Source organism: Micropterus dolomieu, linkage group LG17 (genome assembly GCF_021292245.1).
Source record: "Micropterus dolomieu isolate WLL.071019.BEF.003 ecotype Adirondacks linkage group LG17, ASM2129224v1, whole genome shotgun sequence".
NCBI lineage: Eukaryota > Metazoa > Chordata > Actinopteri > Centrarchiformes > Centrarchidae > Micropterus > Micropterus dolomieu.
In genome coordinates, this window is record NC_060166.1 from 31247610 (window position 1) to 31259639 (window position 12030).

General features: G+C 39.5%; 1 long non-coding RNA gene across 1 annotated transcript; it reads right to left on the bottom strand.

The window, feature by feature from the left end:
• Positions 1-1173: 1173 nt before the first annotated feature.
• On the bottom strand, positions 1174-9590 carry LOC123986285. Its single transcript, XR_006828834.1, has 3 exons — positions 9352-9590; positions 9079-9148; positions 1174-1458 (listed from the first exon to the last, which is right to left on the bottom strand). It is a non-coding gene; the product is annotated as an uncharacterized LOC123986285 (long non-coding RNA).
• Between the last annotated feature and the right edge of the window lie 2440 nt (positions 9591-12030).

Sequence of the window (12030 nt, forward strand, 5' to 3'; positions counted from 1 at the left end):
TATTCTTAGAAGAGGGGAGGAGCAGGAAAACATGGAGAAATAAAACAAGACCGAGGAAATGCTATTGATTATCTAACAAGAACTCTCTTAATATGATGATGTGACGTGAGCAACATCTTGACTTCATCACAACAAAAATATCATCAGAAATACATTTCATCAGCAGTGTCAGATTCAGACAGCAGTTAAAGACCAGTTCATTGACAGCACGATAATCTAAACACAACAGACTAAGATTAGTGACACACCTGATTTAAAGTTCCACTAATCTACATCTTCATAATAACAATTGATCAAATTACTATGTGTAAGTCACAAGGCCCGCTCATAGTGACAACAAACCCAAAGAGAATATCCCCCTCAGCTCTGGAGAGCATTTTATGCCTCACGCACTGCATGCACTGCTCAACTCAACTTGTTTGGAAAGTTATTTTTTGGTTTTCCATAGGCAAAAGAATAAAGTATAAAATACCAGGTATATAGTGTCTGGTACTTTTTCTGGGGCATTGCTACCATCAATTTTTTAATTCACTCAAGACAGAAATGCCAGCCTGCCAAACTGTGCCGTGGAAAGTTGACCAAGTGCTATGATAATCAGTTAAGATTCCCACCTACATTGAGGGAGTAGTATCTACAGTGGATAACAAAACGAGAGAAGTACCTGGTTATAAAAAAGCGAGTCGAGTTTGGACTGAGCTATACCATGCAGAGGAAATGAGTCTTTAGAGTCTTCAAATTTCACTCTCATCAAGCTTGTCTCTAGTAGCCACTGTTTTCAGCAAGAATAATACTACTGACAAACCAATCATTAGGCTAGCTGGTGAAGATTGTGGAACAGTAGCAGTTATGGACAACATTTGTCCTGGGACAAAGGTTTTCCATAAAAGGGGTTAATATTATCATTATAATTGATTGTTAGGCTATTGATTAGCAGAGGAGACAAATAATGGACATTTATATGTAATGCATCACAGAGTGACTTTAAAGACTTTATCTATTCACCATTTTCTAGAAAGTTTGTTTTTGTGGTTTAAAGCTAATCAAAAGTCTCATTTTTACTTGCTACATTATCTCCATTATGAATGAAAAAGTGCAGGATTTGTTAATTTAATCAGTTTACAGAGTAGGATGTAAGGTATAGCATGGCCCAGGGTAACATGATGGACATAAGTCTGTTTTACTGTTTTTATTTCAGTTCAAAATATTTCAGTTTTTATTTTATTTCAGGTACAAAACATTTGACATGTAACAGTGTCACATCAAGCTCTATGTCTCTGATTATCTCATCATGAAGAGGCTACTGGTGTAATTCTGAGGATAGATTTGGTCCAGTGGGATGTGCTGCTGTCTCTCCTGGCTTTGGCAGAGAGGGAGCACCTTCATATCTCCACGGTGACAGATTCCCATGAAAGGAGCCGAGCAGCACACTCACAGCCACAGAGGATGAAGAGCTTTGCTCTAAAATTAGACATTCAGGGTTTTAAGGAGAAAGAAAAGCATACTCTTTCTATTACAAATTTGATCACATCTTGAATCTGTTCACTAATTTGCTTTCACACAAAAAATCCCTCTACAGACAGTATTCTAAAAAGCTTCAGATTGTAAATCTGCTCCCAAAATAGAGACATTTTGCCTCTAAAAACCTGTTTAAATAAAACATAAATTTATAGCTCTGAGCTGTGATTTCTATTCAGTAATCATGAGTGGCGACTGAGAATTGATTGAATTCACTGGGGGCTTTTCAGGTGTAAAGCTGTAAGCATTCCTATGTTTCCTAGACAATTAGATTATGGGATATAGACAGTGAGATATGTCCAAACCCAGGGTCGCCTTGGTATAGGCAATGACCTGGCTCTCATTAGTGAGCTGGGGAGAGGATGGCAATTACCACCCCGAGTCCCACAGGAAGACAGTGGCAACTCTGAAGGGACTTGTTAGGTGTGTGATATACTGTGAGTAAAGGTGACACCTCTCCCTCATGTGTGAGACTTCTGAATGTACCATGTTCCTGATAAAGAGCACTGCTAACTAAGATAACTCAGGAGAATTTAGCATCTTCCAGAACTTGGATTTCTCATAGTTTGAGTTCTGAGGTATAATTCACCAAGTCACATGAGGACTGACTAAACAGTTTGGGGATTAGTTTGGAGACCGAAAATATATAGTGAATTTATAACTTATCTATTAATTTGATTAAAATACTGGATACATTGGCCTAAAGCCAGGAAGAGGTTTGCATGTGTTGCATTTAATTCTAGGATTTCAACACTTCAAGACTTGAAGAGGCAAATGTCCTTGTCATGTGAAGCATACTTTTTAGGGGAACATTTTACCATGGAAAGCACACAGTAGTCTTTGTATACTGTTTCCACCCAAAGTGCATTTGGATTAAGTGGTATAGCATTTATTGCTTGCCTGTGGCAAGCGATGCACACATTTTAACCCTTTGTGGGGACACAAACAGCCTAAGTGCTGCTTTTTCCTGATATTTTCTACCCAATCTTGTTGAATAATTTTTTTCCAGCCTTTTTTTCATAGTCTTGGCCATATTTCACATCAGTTATAACATTATTTTATTCACTGGGTTAATTACTTAAAGATGAAGTGGCAGTTGTGCATGAAAATCAAAGAGGTTTGAAACAAGTTCAGAATCCAACCATATTAACCAAAACACTTTTTGTAGGTAAAATTCAACAATTACAACATAAACCTTTAAGTTACATAGATACTACTGTCCTTGGTTAATGTTTAAATTTGATTTTGCAACTACTCTGTAGCTTTAATGTTGACCTACTGTACTTATCATAGCTGTGTGTGCACGATGTTTTACAATGCAATAGATGAAAATAAAATTTCACTTTTGGTTTCACTTTCAAACAAATGGCATAGATAACTGATTTAAAACAATGTGTGGTTGTCTGACCACTTCTGTAGCCCTGTTACTCTTTGCATTAAAGCAGTATCTGCAATGTCACCAAAATGTGTAATTTTCTATTGTACATAATGGAGAGGGAAAACTCTTTAAAGATTGTTTATCTTGAGTGACATTCAAATCAGCAGTTTCTGTTAAATTTTAAAGCGGAAATCTCTGAATACAACCCCTTTTACAAGAAGCAACAGAAACATTTATTAATATGAGTGCCTTGCTCAAGTGCTTATCAGACATAGAAACATATAGGGGAAATATATGAACTGAAAAACTGCATCTTTAAAACATTATACATTATATTAGTCACTTTGAGACTCACTCATACAGTAGTGTTAGTGTTACTCAGGATGAAAAATGTGTGCCTGTGTGTTTGAGTGTTGGGGGAGAGCTGATTCACTGTTGCTAATGACTGCCTTCCCATGAGCTTAATCAAAGATTTGTACATTTAATTGCTGTCAAGTCAGTGCTCACCACCTGCCACGTCTTGCCACACATGTGCTCACCCCCTCTCTGGGAGCATTTCCAGCTCCATCTATCATCCCTGGCTGAAGGCTGAGACAACACAGCCTGCTGGGCAACCTGCACTCAGCCGTCCAGCCGGACCCAGCCAGGCCTGCACAGCATGGACCCAGAAAGCCTGCTCAGCGTGTCGGGAAGTCTGTCAGCACCTGGGTCTTACAGTGCCAAACCATTCCTCACATTATTAAAAACAGACTAGCCTACATCTGACACTGAATAAAGCCAGTGAGATGTATGTTTTTGTTTTCTTCTCTCAGAGAGGCATTCACACGGCTGCGCACAACCTGGCCGTGACATGAGATACATATCAAAGCAGAGGATTTCTTTGAAACACCGCCAACTGTGCACCTTTGTAGGCCTCACCCTTACTCCTATGCTAACCGCTATCACCGTGTGTGAGAATTGGTGGTCTGCTTTGTCCCTCGGCATAGCCCAGGCTGGAATGTGTGCCTGATCTGTTATCACTCTCTGCTTGTTTTCCCAGCTGATGCCCACAGGCCTGGTGTAACGCAGCCACACTCAAGCACGAGCTGTGTGAGGATCTGTTAGGACTGTTCGCTAATGCTTCTCACCTTTGGATTTGTGAGACTAGTACAGTATGCATGACAGACAGACATTATTAGTCCCCAAAGGCCTGAGCCTCCCAGTGAACCACAGTACAACACAGACATGCAGCATCAAGTGTATGATGGAATACAGGGAAAACTTACACTGTGGGGTCTCTTTCATTGACTGTTAGTTATAAGTAGTGATTCCATGAGCACTTTGAAGACGGATGTGGTATTACACATCCCTTTATCCTATACCCACCAAACATTTTGGTGAGGTTTTCATGTTAATGACTTGACTTTATTAATGATCTATGACTTTATTAATGATATATATCCAAAATAAACCATTAAAAGGTATAACCTTTTGTAATGACAGAAACTTTTGCAATGCCGGAAGTGAACATTGACATTACTTTCTTTGTCTTTTTAGCTAGCGCTTTTATTAATCAGCAAGACCTTCCACACTTCACTTATTCAACCATCAAGTTGCAGTTATAATGTTACTAAGTGACTAACTGAAGGACATAGTTATCTGTAATTTTGTCTTGTTATGGATATCAAACCTGCCAGAAACCTGGGTGTGATATTTGACAGAGACCTTTCATTTGAAAACAAATTACAAAATGTTCCAACATGATTTCATCAAAGGAGCAATCTCAAAGATCAGGTCTATGAAGTCTTTTCTGTTGACCGGATCTTGGGAAAGTCATTCATGCGTTTATTTCATTTTGGTTAGATTAATGTAACTAATTATATTCAGGTTTGAGCCACAAAACTAAACAAAAACTCCTGGCTCTCCTTTTGGAAATGTGAGATTTTCACCCCAAAACAAAAATATGTTTTAAACCACATGGAGGCAGTCTAAGCATTTTTGTTAATCAAAAATTTATTTTGGTTGATTTTCAAAGAACAAATTATCAAAACTGATATTAATCTCCACTTTCCATCTGTTTTACCCCCCTTTCCTTTTCCAGTAATGCAAATTGTTAAACATTCACAGAATTTGACAAGAATCTCAAAGGAAACTTAAAAGTGGTAGAATCTGGCTCTTGAAATAGATGTCAGACCTGTTTCACACATAACGAACCTTTCACACAAGATGACGTACAATTTGGCGGTGGCTCAGGTGTTACAGTTAATCCAATGTTATACTCATCCAAGTTTGCTAATTATCCCATACACAGCTCCAGGCTAGACAGAAGAAAACAGGCCTGACCTGTATGGCGCGAGTCAGTTTGACTGTAAGCTGGCAAGTCTGGACAAGGCCTTCCTTAGGCTGGCATCTCCTGGGGCAGGAGCGCTGCATGCACGGTGTGATCCAGACCTGCTCCCCAGGGTGCCTGAGCCAGGGAGCAGGTGGAAGGCTACATCTCCCTGAGCTCATCAGTGGCCCAATCTTTTCACTGTCTGGAGGAAAGAGGAACGTTGTCTTGCCTCCATAGGCTTTCCAACAGGTTCTTACTTACTTCACATTCTTTAAACCAAGAGGGTGCTTTAATGGAAATTTGATGCTAAATAAAATGTCTTATGTGCCTGGAAATAATGGCCACCTAAATTAAATTCACTAAAGACTTTGAGGTCTTGAGGTTCACAATTTCAAATGTGAGCTTGGCAAAAAGAGCCATTCAATGTTTTGCTTTACCAAACCAGAGTCAACTATAACAGGAAGTCAAAAACAATCACCTAAATCAAAGTATTAATCAAATCCTCCATTGACTATACATGTACCTGTTAAATTGAGTAATTTTTGCTATTTCAGATGGTTTAACCAATACTCTGATTAGTGATTGCTGGTTTGATGTCTCTTTTTATCCAAATTTTATTCAATAGCAGCTTTATGTGTTGCTGTTATTTTATCTTGTTTGTACTTGAAGTAATAGTTCAACATTTTAGGAAATATAGTTATTTACTGTCTTGTCGTTTGTTAGATGAGAAGATTTCCAGTCCTTATGCTAAGCTAAGCTAAACAATATTTACCAGATCGATATGACAACAATGTCATTTTTTTTTTTTATCTTACTCTCAGAGGAAAACGTACGTATTTCCACAATAATATTATTCTGGATGGGGGTTAAATAAAAGAATGCATGAAATATGCCAATGTTATTTTTAAAGAAAGTAGACACCGTTGGCTAATTTCATAGTATGTCGTTTCTCACGTATGTAAACAAAATGACAGGGTGAAAAGTACGACACAGCAGCACAAACTCCTGTGTTGAAGGCAGCTTCATCGATACGGTATGAATTATTTTTTTTTTACTGTGTGAAACATGTCCTGTTGTTGAGTTGCACCCTGCTGTACTGAACCCAGTCTCACAGTCAAGAGAAAAATCTCCTCACATCCCCTCTGTTTACTCATCATGTCTGAAGTGGGTTTAACTGGTGAAATAAGAAGCCTTTACTGGGATCCACCTGCTCAACTTCTTCATAGAACAGATGAATTATTACCCTGATGTAACAAATGCAAACACTTTGCTGTGATATGTATGGCTCCAAGACATACAGTACCCATTGTTCATTCTTAATACATAACACAGTATCGTCCTGCCATGATGCATGTGACTCAGTGTTTCTTCATCTTTGGGCTGTAATCTGGAGAAAACTGAACCAGACAACCGAGTTTGAGGATTGCGCCAGCAGAAAGGAGGCTTGACCATATGGCCGCTCTTCAGGGAATAAAAAATAGATAGAGTTCACAATTTCCCTCATATCGTGACAGCAGATGCAATCTGAGTGGTCTGTTTCGCTGACTCACATGTTTGGACCACCCACGTATGAGAGCGCCAAGCTAAAATCACACACTGTTTCCACGACAACCATAATTTATACATTCCAAATAACTTTTTCTTTCATCTTACACATAAAAATGTAATGAGAAACTTGCTTCTGGACTCACAATGTCATAAATACTGCATTTTTTGCAAAGTTTCAGCAAAAGAAGTATAAGAGAGCACATGCTCCTTTCTTGAGGAAAAACAGACTTTGCATAGCGGGTAAAGTAAACTCCAATGATAATAAGGGTTTTGAGACAAAACCTTTGATAACAGTTCTACTTGATAATTTGGCATGTTGCCTTTATTGATGTTGAACCCAGGCAAAGGCAGAAACAGCACAAATCCACATAAATCACACTGCAAGACAAGTGGAAGTGTTTTGTGAAAGCATGATCCTCCATTCTTGAATTTTATCTAACTTCCTACCGTGATTTCCTATGTCAGGTCAAACACAGCTTCCTACTTCTTGATCAATCTGTAGCATTTCATATGCCGGAGCCAAGATATCACTTAAGAGAAAGTCAGGACCTTTCGGTGTATGAATGGGAGGAAATGGCTGGAAAGTTTACCCGCCACGCCAGTCATTCGATACTAACACGCTTTCTTTGCTTTTGTGTTAAATACCAAAGCTTGTTTTCTCTGCATGGATTTGATTTGCTTCCATGATTTGAAACTGACCGTTTAAAACACATTCTGTGGAAAGTTTTCACATCTCTCCTCTCCCCCCCTCCTCAGTGAAAACAGGGCCTGATCTGGCCCCGGCCCCCGGCTTGTTGGGACAGCTGCTCAGATGATCTGGGCTCTCCGCAGGTTCCATGATTCATTTTCTGAGTCAACACCATAAACTTGAACAGTCGTGATTCACGGGCAGATTTGTAAATTTGAATGATTACTCAATTTGGTGCGTACAGCGTAAATACTTATTGCGCATGTGTATTTCACATAGAGGCACTGTTCGAAAGGATAATAAAATACAAACAAGACTGACAGTATGAAAGTGCTGTCACTTTTCCAAAACAAGAACACCGTACAAAAAACTAAAAAACGATCCTACAAGTTTCCTCCCTCTCTTCTCTATTTCCTACTGTCCCACAAGACATATTTTGCTTCTTGTTTGTTGTCATGAGATTTGAGTTTGACAAATTATTTTGAGATAATAAGGAATTTTCTGCTGTGTTTGGTGGATAATTATTGGTTATTTTCTTGTGACGAGACAAGAACAGCTGAATCAGTTCTACAGCATGTGAGTGACAGTCATGCATGTGAGTTCTATTACCTAGAAACAGGTCATTTGTGAGGTCTGTTTTTTTGTTTTGTTTTTCACTACTGCTGACATAGTTGTTGCTTTTCGCATATCAGAGAGAAAATGTATCTTTTCCTTGGATTATTGTTGTGGATTTATATCATGGATTGTAATTTCTGTTGCTTGGTCACTATGTGTTTGGATGTTTCTCTAGCTTTTCTGTGTTAGGTTTCTGTTGTCTTTGGCTCACTTGTGTCTTGATTTTACTTTAAAAACGTACAACGTGTAAGATATTGTTAGTTTTTATGTTTAAAACATTCAAAAAATGAACTAACATTATCAACAGAATGTGAAAAAGTAAAAGTTCTGATATCATGTCAAAGACAACTATGTATTGTGTTGCAGGGATACAACTACTACTGTAGTTAGCATGCTTACCAGCTGCGACCCATCCTGTGTTATAATACTACTTGTGTCTCAAGAGGTGATAGTCCAATAATATAGCTCGGAGTCAGAGTCCTGTTCGGTACTGTATTCCCCATCCTCAAACTGGCCTGCGTCGGTCTGGGGGGCTGTGTTCAGTCCCAGTTCGACTGTGTTCACTCGGAGGATGCTAAGTCCAATTCCGTTGCCCTCTCGTCCGGCTCTGGTTCTTGTGCCCATTTCAGCTAAAAGGACTGACTGCACGGCTAATAGTTAGCAGCAGTTATGACCTGATTTGTGATGGAGTATGAATTCGACAGGCGGAGAGTAGTTTCAATTCTTACACATCATACCTTTACGTGAAATGTAAATTAGGAGCAGAGGACTTCTTTATGAATACAGGATATCTCACTTCTACAGTTTCCTTTTTTTCCTCCATTTGTAAATAAACTGCACAGCAGTAAATAAATGACAGCTCCTTCAACAGGTTGATAAACCACTAAAAGAATGTCAACACAAATGAAAAAATATTTGAAAACGTTTCATATTTTGTTTGGTGGAATAATTCAAGGAACTTTCTTACTAGCTAGTTTGTGCTCATTGCTATTTAAAGAGGTTCATAACTTCCATAATACTCACAATGTGATTATGCTCTGCTTATGATTCAGTTCTCCAAACTCCAGGGAGTCCACTGCAGGGTTAGGGTTAGCTGGTGAAATCAAATGCATGTTTTAGAGATTTCAGAAGTCACATATTGAAGTTCCTTATCCAGGCTTCTCTTTTCCATCACAATGTTAAACAACATGAATAATTTATCAAATTTTTAAGACTCATTTGATACTTGATTAACAGTAATGGGCACTTTTGCAAAACTTGCAAGCCAAATTGCTTAAACATAAAAAATATACTTACATTGGAGCTGCATTCTTACATGTTTCTACTGTTTTTTTGACACACATTTTTTTACTCATTACTCAGTTGATATCTCTGGAAGAATTCATTCTGTAGTGTGAGAACGCACACTCCTTTTTTTCTCTGAGACAGGGCATTACCAGAAAAGCTCCCAGTCACACCCATATGATGAGGGAAGGGGCGAAGGTTTCAGTGTGGCTGATCTGGATCGCTCTGGTTCTGCTCCTCACCCTGGACTGAATTAGCAGTCCGTCTTTCAGCCAGTACCTCCCTTACCAGTCTGGCATGGAGAGTGTGTGGGCTGGGATGGATTAATGATGTCAGGCCAGCAGTTTTGTCACAGCCACTCCCAGTCTGTGTATAAAGCCACTAATCACCAATCTACCTTCTGCAGACTGCTCCGAGTTCCCTACTCATGCTAAATATTTTTGTTGTCAGTTGTAGGTCTAGTGACTCATACTTTCCATTGACATCTTACTCATTCAGCAGCTACAATAGGAAGGAGTGGCTTTCTGTTGGCACAGAGGTACACACATTCCCACACACTTCTTCAAACAGCCATATACAACTGTAGTTTATGGTCCACAAAGTTCAGATTTAGCCTTTAGCCTTTAAAGCAGACTTTTTGAAAACTCAAAACAGTGACTAATGAATTCTGCCTCTGTGGCTTACAGTGGCCTGTAAGTGAAACAAATAATTACGATACGTGTTCAAAATAATAATAGTATTATATAATATTAGAAAATCCATTAGAACGTGAAGAAGAAAAACAATATAAAGATGCAGTCACTGGAGTGATAATCCTGCTTTGTCAGGTTTGTCAGCATTCATAGTTATGATTTTTGTGATTTTATGGCAATTTTTCAGTTGAAAGTTGAAAGTGGGAGTAGCTGGAAATGGAAGGTTGAGCTATGTTTTTCAAAACTGAGAGTAAAGTAACCGACCTGAAAGTGCTAGCACTGAAAAGACTGGCGGATGCATCACCTCGTGCCTTCTGTTAAAAGTTGCACCTGAACACACAGCAAACGCTACAGCCGACATGCATGTACGCTCTGTACCTGCCTGAGAGGATTTAACTAGTCAGTAGTCTGTGTGTATCCTCCAAAACATTGCAGATAAATGAACAAAACAAACTAGCACACCACAGTGAATCGTATTAAACAGGCTCGTCATGTAGTCAGAATACAAATTGTGAATCCATCTGATAAAAAGATGCATCTGGCAACATAACGTTTGGCTCTGCAATGGCAGTGTTAGCCGATGGTTTTTCGCTTGTGGAAAAAGTAAAGGTGAAGGGAGGCGTGATATGGAGAAACTTCTCTAAATGCTGACGCCAGCTTCAATTCAAAATGCTCAATCTGCCAAATGGACGCTGATGAGGACTTACTAAAGCCAAACACACTGATCACACAGCAGACAACACTAGTCTGCCACACATGGTGTGTCAGGGCTCTAAAGCATGTGAAAATGAGTTTAAAAAACAAGAAATCTGTGAAACAGTGAGGTGAGTCATAAGTACTAAACCAACAACCAAGTCAAATCTTAACAGACACAGTATACTCTGAGTCAGCTCATTTTGTTACAGGACAGTAAAACTCACACATATTCCACCTTTAAGCTGCTGCTATTTTGCATGTTCTGCTGTGAAGGGAAACTTGTACATAATACTTTTGTGTTTTCTGCAGAGATTCTCTATCACTAAGCTTTCTCGGTGTGTGTGTGTGTGTGTGTGTGTGTGTGTGTGTGTGTGTGTGTGTGTGTGTGTGTGTGTGTGTTTGAGTGCACACTATGGGGAGTCAGCATACAGGCCCACTTCACGTGGTTCGGAAGGTGAAGGGCTATTAGGGGAAAGGTGAGTATGGGACTGCTGCTCTGGGTTACTCAGTAACTGGGGCTCTCTCCTACCCCTCTCAGGCCTCTAGTGCTGTTCCTGCGCAACCACTCCCACCGTACATACAAACACACATTGCAGCTGTATAACTGTGTTCTTTCCTCTTTCCTTGTGTTCTTTCTCTGAAAGACGAAATAATGAAGCAATATTCTAGTTCTCATATTCATTTCATCAGAAAAACTTAGTTTGTGTCCAAAACATGAACTTATATACAAGAATAGTTGCAAAATGTACCCCAGTAATTTCACCCAGGCAGGCTCAGAAATACTAATTTCAGATTTACTCAGAAAATACCATCATTTGGTCTGTGAATGCTACTTTTTCAATGGTGCGCTAGAAAACAAGGTATTGTGCAGCAATTTGTCTTCAGAGGGTTGAAGGGGCTGATGTGAGACTGATGTGCTAACACTGACTACAAACAAATCATTGATCTAACTTGTTTTCCATAAATATACAAAGGTAGTGTAGTTGATCTAAGGATCAGATATGGATGCTCAACTACTACAACTGATGGAGCACAGAACCAGTGCTGGGTGTTGCCACCTTTGACTAGATCACAACCTCCTACCATTGCATCACGTTTCAGGCACTCTGTCACCAAAACACAGCCGCATGTAATGCAGCTATAGCCTGTGCTCACAGCCCGGTTTGTTTACTCTCCCTGAACATGGACACATGAAAGTGGGGTGACCGGGTCTGTGGCCGTGACCCCAGCGTCAAAGAACAACCCCTGTCCATATAATCACTGCCTTTCTTCCTCTCCTGCACACACACACAGCTCGGCCCTG